The sequence below is a fragment of the Phacochoerus africanus genome, chromosome 4, assembly GCF_016906955.1.
Source record: "Phacochoerus africanus isolate WHEZ1 chromosome 4, ROS_Pafr_v1, whole genome shotgun sequence".
NCBI classification, from domain to species: Eukaryota; Metazoa; Chordata; class Mammalia; order Artiodactyla; family Suidae; genus Phacochoerus; species Phacochoerus africanus.
This window is the reverse complement of record NC_062547.1, coordinates 148,908,020-148,925,075: the sequence shown is the minus strand read 5'-3', so window position 1 is coordinate 148,925,075 and position 17,056 is coordinate 148,908,020.

The following is a 17,056-nucleotide window of genomic DNA, read 5'->3' as shown; positions in this document are numbered from 1 at the left end:
TCCCCTACCCTGTTGGAATAATTTTTCGAAAATCACACAAATGTTTCCTGTTTTTGCAAAGTTATTTTACATGGTCTCCACATGCCCGTTCTCATATGTGGGTGGCTGCTAATGTGTTGAGTTTAGCTGCATTTTAGTCACTAAAGATGAAATCTCTCATAGACTACGTGCAAAAATGGAACTGTGTTTTGTTTCTTGAAGATTAATGCATGCTAGAAAGTGGGTATTAAAATCCCAGTCTTTTATGCTGGTGTGTAAAATGTCCAGGTGGGAGACTCATGTAATGTGACCTAGTTACAGAATACACCTGCTTCTGGATTGTGTGTATCTGATTACGTGGGATGCATGACATTGTTTGTCTCTGTCTGACATTAAAATGAGAGTAACATCATAAAGGCTGTGGACGGTGTGAAGAAGAAAAGAGAACTTTGCTACGCTCTTGCTGGGAGTGCAGACAGGTGCAGCCACTGTGGACAACAGTATGGACGTTCGTTAAGGAACTAAAATAGAGTAACTGAGTGATCCAGCAATCCACTCCCAGGCATATAGCCAGAGAAAATGAATTTGAAAGGAGGCATGCATCCCAAAGTTCATAGCACTATTTAAAGATGGCCAAGGAGTTCCCTTCATGGCTCAGTGGTTAATGAACCTGACCAGGATACATTAGGATGCAGGTTCGATCCCTGGGCTTGCTCAGTGGGTTGGGGATCCGGCGTTGCCGTGAGCTGTGGTGCAGATGCAGCTCAGATCCCTCGTTGCCGTGACTATGGCTTAGGCCTGCTGCTATAGCTCCAATTCGATTCCAACCCATATGCCGCAGGTGCGGCCCTAAAAATCCATCCATCAGTCAGTCAATTGAAATGGCCAAGACTGGGAAGCAACCTAAATGTTCATCAACAGATGAATGGATAAAAGAACATGTGATACACACACACGCTAAAGTACTACTCAGCCATAAAAAAGAATGAAATCATGCCATTTGCAGTTACGTGAGTGGACCTAGGTATTATCATACTAAATGAAGTAAGTCAGAGAAAGACAAATACCACATGATATCCCTTATATGTGGAGTTTAAAAAATGGTAAAATGAACGTATTTGTAAAACGGAAACAGACTCACAGACTTTGAAAACAAATGTATGGTCACCGAAGGGGAAGGGCCGGGTGGAGAGGGATGGACTGGGGTTTGGGAATGGCAAATGCCATTGGAATATGAAACGAGTGGGTAATGGGGACCTGCTGTACAGCACGGGGAGAGCTACTCAGGGTTCAGTGACAACCCATATGGGAATGGGTATGTGTATATGTTCGGCTGAATCGCTTGGCTGTATGGCAGAAATTAGCACAATGTAAATCACCTCTTCTTCAGTAAGAATAAAATGGGAGTAACAAGGCACAAAGCTCAAGGAGCTTAGAAAGGCCAGCTCTATTGAAATGTAAAATTTATGGATTATATTCTAAAATTCCCGCTATTCCCTTTAGATTCAATACTGTGCTAAAGATGCATCGTTACCTTTCTTAAAATTCTAAATATAGTCGTTTCCCTTGCGGCGCAGCAGAAACGAATCCAACTAGGATCCATGAGGATGTGGGTTTGATCCCTGGTCTTGCTCAGTGGGTTGCGGATCCAGCGTTGCCATGAGCTGTGGTGTAGGTCGCAGATACGGCTTGGATCTGGCGTTGCTGTGGCTGTGGTGTAGGCTGGCGGCAGCAGCTCCGATTCAACCCCTAGCCTGGGAACCTCCATATGCTGTGACTGTGGCCCTGAAAAGCAAAAAATAAAAATAAAAATAAATTTCAAAATGTAACGAATGACATGCCGTTCACGTTTTTCCTCTCCCAGAAGTGCTTTGCTGTGTAACTGACCATACCAACGTTGTGGAAGCAACGCTTTCTCTCCTGCGATAACAACGGGAAATGAGGTTGGAGGAGGAGAAAGCGAAGAGAAGGGTCCAAATAGAAATGAACTGTATTTTCTCCTTCTGATTTTTCAAAGGAGCTAATTCTTTGAGAAAATTAGTCCCTGTGGCATTAAAAGAACAGAAAATTACACATAGATTTGGTTTGTTAGACAAAACAAACTTGACATCTTTAGCATCCGATGATTTCATTTCTTCATTTCACTTCTAATATAACCCCGGTATTGTCACCATTGTCCTATTACCAGCATGGTCCCATGTTATCCTTTCATTAGCCAGACTTTGTTGGGGCTGGTTATATACTTCTTTAAAAAAAAAAAAAACTCAGGCCAAATTTTCTTCACTCTATAAGATAAAAAAGAAATGGGAAATTTCTGTGGATGTTATTCTGCAGCTCATGAGTGCAAATCTGCAAGGATTTAGACCTTTAGGAATCACGGGGAGGCATGTTGAAGAGAAGAGCCACTCCTTCCTCGAGGCCGTGTGCCAAGTTTATAACCAAAACCCAGTGAAAACATAAAAGGGGCAGAGGAGGGTGGAAAGGAGAGAGAAGGGAGGAAGGGAAGGAATGGAAGAAGACGAGAGGATGGGTAAAAGAGCAAGGAGGTGACCCTGAAAGGTGTGACAGCAAGTTAAAACAGCATCCTTAAAAGATCGCGTGGGTATTTATAACAGCATCAGTGTGGTGACTGTGACAGGCAGCCCCATCCTAAGATTAGTCATTTGCAGCAAAGCTAGGTAGAGAATACAAAGGGCAATTACCAATTAAAATGTTAGCCTAAGGAGCACCCTTTGGAAATCATTCCGTTCATTGGCTTTAAAATGTTGCAGCTTTAGTTTTTGGCGTTCCCGGTGTGGACCAGTGGTAACAAACCCGACTAGTATCCATGAGGATGCAGGTTCGATCCCTGGCCTCACTCAGTGGATTAAGGATCTGGCATTGCTGTCAGCTGAAGTGTAGGTCACAGACATGGCTTGGGTACCGTGTCACTGTGGCTGTGGGGTAGGCTGGCACCTGCAGCTCCAATTCACCCCCTAGCCTGGGAACAGCCATATGCTGCATGTGTGGCCCAAAAAGCAAATTAATAAATAAATATAATGTTGTGTGTCACTTATACCTCAATTAAAAAGGAAGAATTGGGAAAAGAAGAAAGAAGCTTTGAGAGGCTTACTTTTTAGGGCCGCACCCACGGCATATGGAAGTTCCAAGTCTAGGGGTCGAGTCAGAGCTATAGCTGCTGGTCTACACCACAGCCACAGCAATGCAGGATCCGAGCTGCATCTGAAACCTATAGCACAGCTCACAGCAACGCTGAATCCCTGACCCACTGAGCAAGACCAGGGATCGAACCGGCATCCTCATGGATTCTAGTCACTACAACTGAGCCACAACAGGAACTCCAGCCTATGCTCATTCTAAATCTGATTTTGTAGATTTGCGTATTCAAATAAATCTAAATCCTTCCCAACTTTAAAAACTCACTGTCTCTGTGAGTATGTGAGTTTGCACCCTGGCCTCGCTCAGTGGGTTAAGTATCTGGCATTGCTGCAGCCTGTGGCATAGATCGCAGATGTGGTTTGGATTCGGTGTAGCTGAGGTTGTGGCGTAGACCACAGCTGCAGCTCCATTTTGATCCCTAGCCTGGAAACTTCCATATGCTGCAGGTACAGCCTTAAAAGAAAGAGAAAAAAAAAAGTTGTGCCTTTAAGTACTCCTGTATGGTAAACTATTTGTGAATACCCGGGACCAATCGGACTTGTCAAAGCAAAGGATGGTATCCTGTAATGATATTTGATCACTTACTGTCTCTGGGGTGAATCCTTTGCAAGAGGTTCTAAGCCTTGGGGAAAAAATAAGGAAAGTGACATCCATTTCCTCCCACACTTTAGTATGGAGAAATATGATTTTAAAATGATAACGTCGTGAGATGTCTTGAAGGGCTGTCTTTTACTTAGAGAGGAGTGTTTTTATAAAACAGAAACAGAAACCTCCCACTATGGTTATAGATTTAACCTTTTTGCTTTACACTTGAGTCAGCTTTTGCTTTGTGTTTTTTGAGGCTATGTTGACAGACACATACAAATTTAAAGTTGTTAAATCTTTGTGGGGAATTTGAATTTTATCATGAAAAAGTTATCCTACTTGTCTCCAGTAAAATTTTTTCTGGCGTCAATGTAACCATCACAACTTTATAATTTGTTTTTGTGTTACATAAAATAAATTCGCCTGGATATATGTATTTTAAATCGTTTTGTAGCCTTGTATTTTAGATAGGACTCTTTAAATTAGCATATGATAATTGTCTTTTTTGTTAGTCCCATTTTATCTTTTAACTGTTACATTTTATCCACCCCAATTTAATATGATCACCGATGCTTGGATTTGCATCTGCTCATTCATTAAATATTTTCTCTTTTTCCTTGTTTTGGATTGATAGGAAATTTTGCTTTCATTGAATTTCTTCCTTTTACTAATTTATAAGTTATAGATTGTTTTTTCTATTCTTTGAGTGTTAACCCTAGTAATTATAACAGGTTCCTGACTTATTAATGTCTAACTCTAATCCATTTATCTTATCTTCCTTCTCATCTCTAAAACTATTGGCTTTTCTAAAACTATAAAATTATATGCTTTTATTTTTGTGAATTATAGTTATATAGATGTATCACAAGAAATATTCGTATTCTAAAATAGCAATGTTCCTTTAGAATTGGCTTAAATTTTTATCACTTTTTTTTTCCTCCTTATTCCTTCCTGTATCATTTTCCTGCTGCCCGTGGAATACTCTGGAGTTTTCTTTAGTATGCATCTAAAATGTCTTTATTTTACCTTTATTCTTAAAGGATATTTTCAGTGGACACAGGGTTCTCATTTGGCAGTTACTTTCTTTCAGCATCTGAAAATATCATTGCCCTGTCTTCTGCTTCTCATCCTACTGTTGAGAAGTTAGCTGTCAGTATAACTGTTCCTTTCTAGGCCAATTATCTCTTTTTTTCTGATTGCGTTTAAATTTCCTCTTGTTCTTTGATTTTTGCTTTGATCGAGTCTGTGGGTGTATGCGTTTCACCAGTTCTGGAGAGAATTTAGCTATTGGCTCTTTAGCACTGCCTCTGCCCCATTCTTTCTTTTGGATCCTTCCTCGGCTCTGTTGAATGAATGTATGCCAGACTTTTCCTCTGTCTTCTCTTGACTCTTGAGTCATTTTCCATCTTCTGACCTCTCCCGGCTTTTGACCTATCTTTCGTTCACTGATTCTCTTCTCACTTGTACCTAAAATGTCAATGAACCCATCTACTAATTTCGTAATTTTGGTTGCCCCCCCCCTTTTTTTTCAATTTAATACATTCCATTTCGTTCTTTTGCACATCTCCCCTGTCACTTTTTCTATTTTCAGGTTGCCTTTCAAAAATTTTGAGCTTGGGTTTTATCTCCTTGAATTAGGTAGCATAGTTGTTGGGGGTTTGTTTGTTTTTGTTTTGTTTTGTTTTTTTGGGTTTTTTTGTTTTGCTTTTTTTCGGGGGAGGGTGCTGCATCTGCAGCATATGGAAGTTCCCAGGTTAGGGGTCGAAACAGAGCTACAGCTGCCAGCCTACACCACAGCCACAGCAATGCCAGATCCAAGCTGCGTCTGCAACCTGCACCACAGCTCAGTGCAATGCTGGATCTTTAGCCCACTGAGCAAGGCCAGGGATTGAACCCAAGACCCCATTCCACAGGGGGAACTCCCAAGTAGCATAGTTGTTTTACCAGCCCTTTCAAGCCTTCTTCTGTTCCTGGTGCCTCTTGGTTCTGCTGGCTCTTAGACATGCTATCTTGTCTCCTTAGATATTTGGTCACCTGTGATTGTATGCTGAGCGAGCCATGTCAGTAATTGTTAGCAAAAATCATTTGAACTAGCCCAGTCAATTTCCTTTTGCCTTTTCCAGGCCCCCACGGGTAGTAGCAACTTGGGTTTACCTTAACCTATATTTGGAGTTTGAAATTTTCTGGGTCATCCAGATGACTCACGGGTACCCTGGAGTCACTATAAATATGCATTTACTTACATTTCATCTTTGCTTTTCGTATGCAGCATCTGAGGTCCCAGCCCCAAACAAGGACAGTTTACCTGGCTTCTAACTTTTTTCCTCCTGACCTCTTAGTCTATCTAAAACTCAGTTCAGCCTCTTGGCCATTCTCTCTTGGATCAGCAAGTACCATTAGATCAACAGCCCCAGGGTGCTCTGTTTTCTTGGCCCTGGGTTCCTGTTTCTTCCAAGATCACAGACTGGTAATTCTCTACAATCTTGTTTGCTCTTTAATGCTTTCTAAAATTTGAGGGTTTTTTTTTTTTAACCCAGCCTTTTAATTTGTCTTTATTGGTTGAGGGTTGATTAGAATTATCCAGTCTACTGTTAAATGAAGTAGAATCCCCAATGTAATTAAAAATTTACCATTTTTCCTACTATCAATTTCCTCATGAGTAAAAAAAGGATTACCTGCCTCTTTAGACAGTTTTAAATGCACTGAGGCATGTAAAAGCCCCAGGAATAGTAAATGGTACTTAGCGAATGGTCATAAAGTGTAGCTTATATTGTTTTTCCTAACGTTACTGCTGTTTGTTAAAGATATCTCATGTAAAAGATAGAAAATAAATGTTAAGAAGGCTCGCATTTGCAAAGACTTCTTAGTTTGTAAGCTGTCAAAATAACGAAACAAATATTAAACACTTCTTATTAGTCTAATAAAGATATACTAATCCTACCACATACAGTTCATGATGTTTAAACAAATTGAAGTCACCTGCATTCTATCATTTTTGGCTAGAAAGATCAGCTGTCAAATGTAACAGATTAAGTTTATACCGTGGATTATTAACATTCAGGATGTGGTTTAATTTTGGAGATTGCCAGTTTTGATCGTCTCCTCTGCTCTCACTTTGCTCCCCTCCTGGCAAGACTAAATGGTGAGCTGCAGTCCTTAAAGGAACCCTGCCTAACTAGAATCCCTTGGATTCATGAGCTCAGCATAACAAAGAATGTTTGTTTCAAGCCTTAGCTTTCTCAAAAGGGCTACTGCTTAAGCTTTGACTTGAGAAGGAGAATGGGAAGTGTCTGTGGTTGAAGCTGGAATGTTTGCCTTCCATTTTTGCTTTTAAATGTGGATAGACGTGCCTGTTATTCCCAGCAGAGCAGAAAGGGGTGGGCGCTAGGTGTAGTGTGGCCGTGGCGTCTAAATTAAGACGGATGAGGGAGCGACCGAGTGAAACATCCAGCTCCTCCTTTTAACATGTCCCCTCCCCTCCTCCAGTAACTGGTATTGGCAGAGCAGCTTTACAGTGTGAGAAAGCCACACAAAGAGATGAGAATCCAGCCAGCTCTGTGTAAGACTGCAACATTTACTCCCTGGCTTGGGTGTTCTACTATCTCAACAGATTTCATAGGATTTTACAAAGGGCTCTATTGCAAAATAGGATCATTTTCCCACCAAAATAAAAAAGAGAACAGGAATTTATAAAATGATAGCTCGCTAATCAAATCTTGTCATGTAACAACATGCAAAATTTGGCCTGTTACAATAAAAATTTGTATTAGGGAGCATGGTCTGGTTTATTACCAAGAACAGTGGCCAAATGGCTTCCTCAGGATGGGGCAAACCAAGTGAGACTCTTGACCCCCTGAGTCCTTCAGATACTGTCTGTGTAGGTGGAAACCATGGCTTCTGCAGAGGGGTGTGAGCCAGGGAGGGAGCACCACCGCAGGAGCACCAACGCAGGAGGAGCAGTCGCATCGTAGGGCTCACGGTGGGCACGCAGTTGGAGACCTGAGCCAAAGCCAAAGGCCAGAACTCAGACGCTTGGTTCGGAAAACCAAGTTCAGAATGCAACATGGCATACGTCTTAGAGGTCTAAATTGTGAATGAAGCAAGCAGGGTTCCTTGTAGAATGTTCTAACATGACATAAAAACAGCCAGAATGTATACATGTATGTGTGGCTGGGTCACCTTGCTGTGCAGTAGAAAATGGATGGAACACTGTAAACAGCTGTAATGGAAAAAATAAAAGTCCTTATAAAAACATAAAAATACATGCCACTCAAGAACAGTCTATGCAACCATTTAAAAGTTGTAGGGCTGGTTAAGGTATCGTTATCCATGCCTTCAAGCCTACCGTTCAGTAGGAATTTACTGTGTATGGCGCACAGTGATGCACACCCATCACTCCTTCTAGTCTTCCGAAATACTCTAGACCTCAGGGATTCCATTTTTATCCATGGGGAAATGGAGGCTTCATAAAATGAGGTTGCCCCAGTTCCCATAAATATCTGTCTCTTGAAGCTGTCTGCCTTCTCACCAATACGCTGCCCTGGTCCGTGTTCCCTAACTGATGGACACGTCTGGGAAGGAAAGAAATCTATCCTTTTCTCTTACTGCTCAGTCTCCACTTCCAAGCACAGGACCCAGTGCAAAATAAATGCCTGTTGAATGAATAATGAGCAGATGAGCAGAATAAATGCTGTTTATTCCCTGTGGACTGGAAGCTACCTCCTTATGACGCTAGGATATGGAAGGCCCTGGGTTTGATGGATGCGTCCCCGGATTAGGCAGAGCATCTGTCTCTCGGCAGGAATAGTCATAGTCTCTTTTGCCATCAAGCCCATGTTTTCAAAGTCCCTCTGAAAAGAAAACGAAGAAATGTTATTTTTAAAGGTAGATCCAGTTTTGTCGCTGCTCTCACAGAATGTTGTCATTGCACATGTTATCTTTTCAACATTGGCGAACCATTTTCAGAACGATTTAAGAGCCTCATTAAGACTTTGAAAGAAATGGTGCAAAGACTTCTGTTCCTCTCTGTTCCGATTAATTTGTTACTTAGACATTGACTACTTGGAAAGTGTCCCCATGACTGATTCAGAAGTCCGCATCAAGATATAGAATGATAACCTTACCTTATGTTTGCATAATGGAATTAAGTTTTCGGAGCTGCGTCCCATCACACGTGTCGGTTTGTTTTACATTTCTCTTTAGCGGAGGCTTGGTGCGTTTTGAATTCATTGTGCCATAATAATACACAGCTGCACATTATGAAAGCATTGGTGCTGGGGGATAAGCTCCAGCCTCTCTTTGTATAGCGCCGTGTAAACTGCATTTGCCTACGGTACACGAATGACCCTCACGACAACCCTAAGAATGAGGTCAACTGACGCCATAATCTTTATTTTACGGACCAGGAAATGGGCACTCAGCTAGTAGGTGATAAAATCCAAACTCGATTCCAGGATTTCTGACTTTTAAGTGAAATATGCTGTTTGCAGACGAACGCATATTGTATTTTTTACTTCTCGACACGCTACTGTATGTATGATGTGTACCTGTTGGTTTTCGATTTTTTTAAAAATCTTTTTAGGGCTGCACCTGCAGCTTATGGAGGTGCCCAGCCAAGGGGTTGAATAACCACATCCCTAACCCACTGAGCGAGGCCAGGGATTGAACCTGAGTCCTCATGGATGCTAGTCAGATTTGTTTCCCCTGAGCCATGATGGGACCTCCTAGATATTTTATTTGAATTTTCGTTTGGTGATGGCTAATATATTTAATGGAAGATCAAGTTGTGTGTCACAGCAGAATCTATCTGTCTCCATAGTGTATGGAGCACTCGTAATATTTTTGAAATTTTTTAAAATGCATGAAAGAAAGAGATCTCCAAGATCCCTTGGAGGCAAACTAAACCAATCCTGTAATTGTAAGGATGCGTAAACTGGATTCCAGGGAAATTAAGTGCTTTGCTCAAGTTCAGGAAGGGAATTAATAAAAGAGCTCAGCATGGAGCACATGTTTCCTGACTCATCTGCTCACTGAGTATGCCTCCCGATTTCAATCAGCCTCTCTTAGATGCTCATCACTCTGTTAGGCCCTGAAAGACGCAGTTGCCGAGGTGGTGCTGGGCTTCCCTGCTTCAGCAGGGTCCCTTCACTGTGGGGAGGGGCTGCCTTGGGACCTCGGGTCGTGACCCAGGTTCGCTCCCCAGCGTCATCTCAGCTGTCCACTGCTTGTGGGCTACGCACAGTTCAACCCCAGGAGTCCACAATATTGAAGATGCCTCCCGGTGTGGACCTCTGAGGTCACTGCCAATGGTATGTTTCTTTCAGACACAGTTCACTGTATTATGTAACACTGATTTGCTAACATCTTTCCTTAAATAAAAAAAAAGTCCATTGTAAGAAGCCTCTCGGTTTCAGGAACATGGTAGTGGGAGGGCAGGGAGTTCACATCAGAAGGAACAAGAATTAAAACTGAATGAGGAGGTCCCATTGTGGCGCAGCCGAAGTGAATCCGACTAGGATCCATGAGGAGGCGGGTTCGGTCCCTGACCTGGCTCAGTGGGTTAAGAAACCAGCGTTGCCGTGAGCCGTGGTGTGGGTCACAGACACAGCTCGGATCCTGCGTTGCTGTGGCTGTGGTGTGGGCCAGTCGCTACAGCTCCCATCGAACCCCTAGCCTGGGAACCTCCACCTGCCGCAGGTGCGGCCTTAAACAAAGGCAGGGGGAAAAAAAAACCTGAATGAAAAATAAGTTTAACGAGGTATGTATTCTGCAGATTGACTGCTCAACTACTCCCAAGTACACTCCGAGCTGGTAAGCGTAACTCCAGCATGTGCCCCACCTCCCGCATGATGCTCTGGCAGCTAAGTCAGAGCTCTGGGGTGTGTGGGGTGCACCAGATTCACCTGGGCGCTCGCTGAGGCCACCCTCCACCTCCTCACCCGTGAGCTGCTCACGCGGAATCTGCAGACCTGGAGCCGCGCAGCAGGCTCACAGCCCCATGGTCATACCCATTCTCTTCCGGGGTCGCCAGTTCAATCTGAAACCCCGTGTGGCGGGAAATGCAGGTCTTTCTTTGTTCTCCATTTTCTTTTAATTTGATTTTGTTTTGCTTTTGTTTTATTGGTTTTACGCTGACGCTATGCTTCCACTGTCACTTGAACCTTCTTTGTTGCTGGGGCCCACGTGCTGGATACACCTATCATTGGGGGGATTATTTCCTTATTTTCTCATCAGCAGATTCTACCACACATTTATTTTTTTTTCCCTTTTGTAGCTTTTTTTAATTGAAGTGTAGTTCATTTACGATGTTGTGTTAGTTTCAGGTATAGAGCAAAGCGATTCGGTTATGCATATATACGTGTGTGTGTGCATGTGTGTATACATATATTCTGCTTGAAATTCTTTTCCCGGATAGGTTGTTACAAGATATGGCATATAGTTCCCTGTGCTCTACAGTAGGTCCTTGTTGGTTACCTACTTTATATATTGTAGTATATATACGTTAATCCCAGGCTCCTAATTTCTCCATCTCTCTGCCCTCTGCCATGTATTTAAATGTGGAAACTATTTTCCTGCTTTTTTTGTTTGTTGGTTTTTTTTGTTTATTTTATTTTGTTTTTGTCTTTTTGCCTTTTCTAGGGCCACTCTCTTGGCACATGGAGGTTCCCAGGCTAGGGGTCTAATCGGAGCTGTAGCCACCGGCCTACACCAGAGCCACAGCAACGCAGGATCCGAGCCGCATCTGTGACCTACACCAGAGCTCACGGCAACACCGGATCCTTAACCCACTGAGCAAGGCCAGGGATCGAACCCGCAACCTCATGGTTCCTAGTCGGATTCATTAGCCACTGAGCCACGGGAACTCCCTATTTTCCTGCTTTTTGACTCAATAATTACACACTTCTCAGAATGGCTCCTAAGAAATATTTGTTGATATGTATATAATATACATTTAAATCTCCCTTCTCGCTGACTTGTGGTCTTGGGAACCCTTACTCAGAAATCTTCCTCAGCCTAAGCTTTTTTTCTGATGCTCCTCGGACCAGGCAGTGTAGCCTACCTCAAAATGGTCCAAGTTCTGTTGTGTGGAAGCATTTGGTTCAGATCGTGGCTCCTTGCCAGCAACATCTCGTGACAATTCCATTTTTCTTAAGAAGATTCTTGACTTACTATTTCTGACCTGATTTACACACCAAACACTGACTCATCAGCAACACAGCATCACACACCCACTGGTCCGCATTGCATCCACCGTCTGAGCTGAGCCTAGGAGGGAGCATGTGTGATGAAACAGGTCTACATCTGTCCCTTTGGGAGTGGGATATGTCTCCAGGAGGGTTCACCAGTGCCAGCCAGTCTCCGGTAGCTATGCACAGCGTGTCTGTGAGCAAAAGTGGCATGAAGCGAGTGAGAGACTCTCACCGGGCATGGGAAGGGCACTGTCACTGCCACAGGTGGGCATTAACCTGGTATTTCCGCAAGTGTATTGCTAGATGGGACATGCACTGATTTTTTTCTTCTCATAGCAAAATATTTATTGTAGCATCTACTAGAAAAAGATTACTAGCATATCACACCTTTGGTTTTATTTTGATTGAGGCTAAAATGGATAGACTTTATGGGAAAAATGAATTGATTTAAAGAAAAAATAATATTCTAGTTGGTGTGTAGGAATAGTGACAGTTGTGAGGGAGGGGAGAAACTGATGTTTGGGGAGCACTGCATCATCAGTACTGACGGCACGGCTAACATGGACCACCCGTGTCCCTGCGGGCACATGTCCATTTCTGGCCTTGCCAAGACTCTACAGCTGGAATGCACCTGCTGAGGACATAGCCCATAGATTAATGGGAGTTCAATCACAGTGCCTTGGATAAAATGTTTAACTTCCTTTGCCCTCAAAGAAGGCCTGGGAGTACAGCACACAGGTAAACACATGTAAACCTTCACAGCAGAGAGAATGAAGTACCAGTCTCGGCCCCTTACTGACTCTCACTCTCGGAGTAAATTATCAGGCGTCTTGGAGGCTGAGTTTTCTCCTCTGACCAAAGGAGAGAGTATTTAGGTAGATCGCCGTGTTTTGGATAAATGGCAGGATCTACATAAGCTCCTAGTCACGCTACATGGCACTATACTACATACTCCGTATTATAATTGTCCTTGTGTTCTTTTTATAAAAGAGGTGTTTATTTTACCAGCTGACTCTAACGTGTTAAGAAAAGGAGTTGCTGAGTATTTATGACCAAGCATTATCCCACAGGCATTGCTGGCACATAAGCTATAAGAAGGCATCCTGCAGCCATAAGAAGAGGGATAAGACACGGAAGACACCGGAGTGGATGCCTCAGGCACGGTCCCCAGACCCCATCCTTGCCAGTGTTGACTGAAAAGCATTGCTGGTTAGTTCTTCATTGGAACTAGACCCACTTCTGACACCCACATCTTGAGGAAGATAAAAAAGCTGGCATCACTTTTCCGCTTTTCTTTAACTCAGGGAGCTCAAGCCATTACCTTCTGCAGGTCTTCCCTTATTAACATATTTTACAATTTTTCTGTCAGATCTACTTTTTGTTTATAATGACTGTATGCTATTCCACTGCAGAGTTTTTCTCGTAGACATCGAGATGTAGGTTGTTTCTAGTGTTTCACTTCTACAAACAGTGGGATAATAACAAGACACATGTAATTTCATGTGTGTGCGGGTATACATGCAGCACAAATTGTTACAGAATATCTAAATCAAAGGGTGTTTGCGTTTTCTGTTATTAATGATGGTGTCATCTTGCCTGGTGGAAAGGAGTTGGTTGACACTCTCACCATAGATGAGTGTTTCCCCGCATCCACGCTCAAGGGCTGTGTTTTAAAAGGTCTTCTTCTGCTAGGAAAAAAAAATGGAGTTGTCCTCTCCTGGATGCGAGTCAGATTCGTTTCCGCTGAGCCACTCCAGGAACTCCTGCAACTGTCCTTTTGAATCGCAAGTGCTTAGGTTGCAGAAAGGTGAGCTTTTGGCTCCTTTTCAATGCTTTGGGACAAACTGGGTGGCTAGCCCCCCACCATGCACTTTATCTGGAGGTTACATTCAGAGCTTTTCTGCATCAGAATTGGCGGTAGATTTCCCTGAGTCCAGCTCCCCCACTTTGCAGGTCTGAGCGTCGAGGCTCAAGGCACAGAGGGTCTTGCCAGCTGTCATGCAGAACCTCAAACATATTTTTACTGAACAAGTGACCATTCATTGATAGTCTCTGAACTAAATGCTCTTTGAATCCCCTTCCAGCTCCAAAAATCCACTGCTTAAGTTGCAGAAAAGATAAGTCACATAGAGTAAACTCGAGGGTCAAACCCAGCTTGAGCAAGATACATTTTTCTGTACATTCACAATGGGTTTCTCTGATGCAAAACTCATTCCCAGGAATCAAGAAATCAGAGGACCATTATCTTTTAGGGCCAAGAATATTCTTTCTCGCAGCACCAATGAGATTTCACTCTCGCATCTCGGGTAGAGCAGATGATGAGATAAAATTATCCCAGCTGATGGTGTGTGTGCAGAGGTTTGCTTGTACCTTGCTCTTGACACTCTGCTGTGTTGTTAGCGCTAGTTTCTCTCCCTGGTTCTATCCAATAAATGCTGCATGTGTGGGGAGAAGGGAACAGAGCTCCAGGGAGCCTCTGACTGTCTCCACACACTGTCACACTGCAAGGGCTGCTCTTTCAGAGATGCTTTCTCATGCTACCACACAGCCTTTCTTCAAAGTGAGCAATATCAGCAAGGTCAAGTACAAATGGTTCTTGACAGCCAAAGATGTTTAGAAGTTAAGGACGCCTAAGCTCTATGAGACTTCTCTACTGAGAAATGGCCATCATAGGTATCACAGAAAATCCAGTTGATTTTTCCATGAAGAAGCCGATCGATTACCGATGGATAATTTAGTCCCCAGGAAGAGTGAATCCTTCCTCCTTGTCTGTCTTTCCTCTTTCTTTGCTCCACCTCCAATGTTGGAGCCTTCTCCTCTTGTCCTCCTTCAGTGCCGGAAGCCCCAGTGCAGGGGGGCGAGAAGAGAGGGGGAAGCTCAACCCTGTCTCTTCTTAAGAAAGTATGGGAGACCTGGATTTTAGTTGCAGGGCTACCGTGAACTATGGAACTTAGAACAACTCGAAACATTTCCCTGAGTCCCTCTGAGGTTCTGTTCTATCTGGAAATTCTAGGATTGGCTTTTTTATGCCTTGTGAAGCTCTCGTTTTTTTGCGAATGCATTCTATCCATGTCAAGTTTTGCCATGCGCCTTTGTTTTGAGTTATTCTTCTGCAAGCAGCAGAATCACAACTCCAGCTGATGTAAGCAGCAAAGGTGATTTCTGATGTTGTGTAAAGACAGAGCCATGCTCAAGCATGTCCTTAGGCTGTTTTCTCTCTCAGTGTTCTGTCTTGCGGACTCTCAGTCTTCCTCCCTCTTGGGTTCTACTGCGCTCTCTGTGTTAGCTCCTCTCTTGTGCTGGCAAGGTACCCACTTCCAGATCCACACCAACATGCCAGCAACACAAGCAAAATAACTCCATCAAAACCCCTGGAATTGAATTTCGCTATTTAAAAAACTGTGTTCATCCTAGAACCAGTTGCTGTGGGCAGTTCTAGATCATGTACCCACCCTTTGCCAGGCAAGGAAGGTGGTACAGGGAAAAACAGTTGACACTACTGAACTCATACGAACTGAGAATGGATGTTTCCCAGAAGGTTCTGTTATCAGAAGAAAGTAGAGACGCTGGGTGAGCAAAGTGAGTGGGCAGTAGGTTTTAGAATCACTGAAGCTTCACTTTTGCTAACAAGAAGATTCTCTCCTTACTTTTCCAGTAGACTGCTTTTTATCTTCCTTGAACGATGAGGATGATGATAAAGAATTAGCATTCTCTTTATCTTTAAAATATTCTGCCTTTGGAGTTCCCTTGTGGCTCAGCAGGTTAAGGATCTGGCATTGTCACTGTTGTGGCTCTGGTGGCGTGGGTTTGATCCCTAGCCTGGGAACTTCCTCATGCCACAGGCACAGCCAAAAAAAAAAAAAAAACCCTACTCTGCCTTTACCCCTCAGCCACAAATGAGTGTCTGATGGCAAAGTGAATTAATTTATTTCTGTCTTTGGATTCAAGCTTTCTTCTTCAATCTAACACCCAGATACCACCCCCCACCCCAGAATCATGTTCCTTCTCTGTATCTTGTCTCTCTCCTTAGAGACTTTTTCATTGATCTCTTTGGTCCTTATCATATTTTGTCCTCAAAGTCCTTGGAAAACCAAATCCTTAACTATACAAGGTTCTGCATGTTCTCGTTCCCAGCTACCAACTTTTCTTCTTTAGCCACAATAGGCCCTTCATAAATGCTCTAACCAGTTGAATGTGCATAAATATCAAAGAAGCCTCCCTGTATTTCCACTTCCTGCTAGAATAAAGTAGTTCATGACAGGTTTATACTTCCGCCAAAAATAACTAGAAAAGCCAGACCTGTTACACAAGTCACATTTTAAGGGCATTTGAGGGCTGCAGAAGTAAGGAAAACTAAGAGGGACTAAAATTCCACAGAGGTAAGAAACTTTCAGATGAGATCATCAGAAGATCTTCAGGAGTTCCCGTCGTGGCGCAGTGGTTAACGAATCCGACTAGGAACTATGAGGTTGCAGGTTTGGTCCCTGCCCTTACTCAGTGGGTTAAGGATCTGGCATTGCCCTGAGCTGTGGTGTAGGTCGCAGATGTGGCTCGGATCCCGCATTGCTGTGGCTCTGGCGTAGGCTGGTGGCTGCAGCTCTGATTAGATCCCTAGCCTGGGAAACTCCATATGCCGCTGGAGCAGCCCAAGAAATGGCAAAAAGACAAACAAACAAACAAACAAACAAACAAACAAAACAAAGCAAAAAAGAAGATCTCCAGCTGCTTTTTTTCCCTTGGAGAATTGCCAGTTCACGGTTCTGGCTACAGGCTCAGAATCTGGGCTTGGTCCTGATCAGAGCTTTTAGTAGTGACACAATGAGGAAACTCAGACACAGCTGAGTTTCCCTCATAAGACACTTGCTAAATTCTAAAGCTTCCACTATCTCTTCAAATACTACTTCTCCCCAGATTTGCCTATCCCACTCCACCCCAAGATATCATAAGATATATATTAGACTTTCTTGCTTTGGTTTCCCATTGAAAACTTCCTTCAGCTCTGTCTTCCAAGTCACTAAATGTTTCTTCATCTTTATCTAATCTAATATTCACCACTCATTTAATTTTCAATTAATTTTCATATTATTATTATTATTATTACTATTATTATTTTGCCTAAAGGTTGAATTGAGTTGTTTTCATTT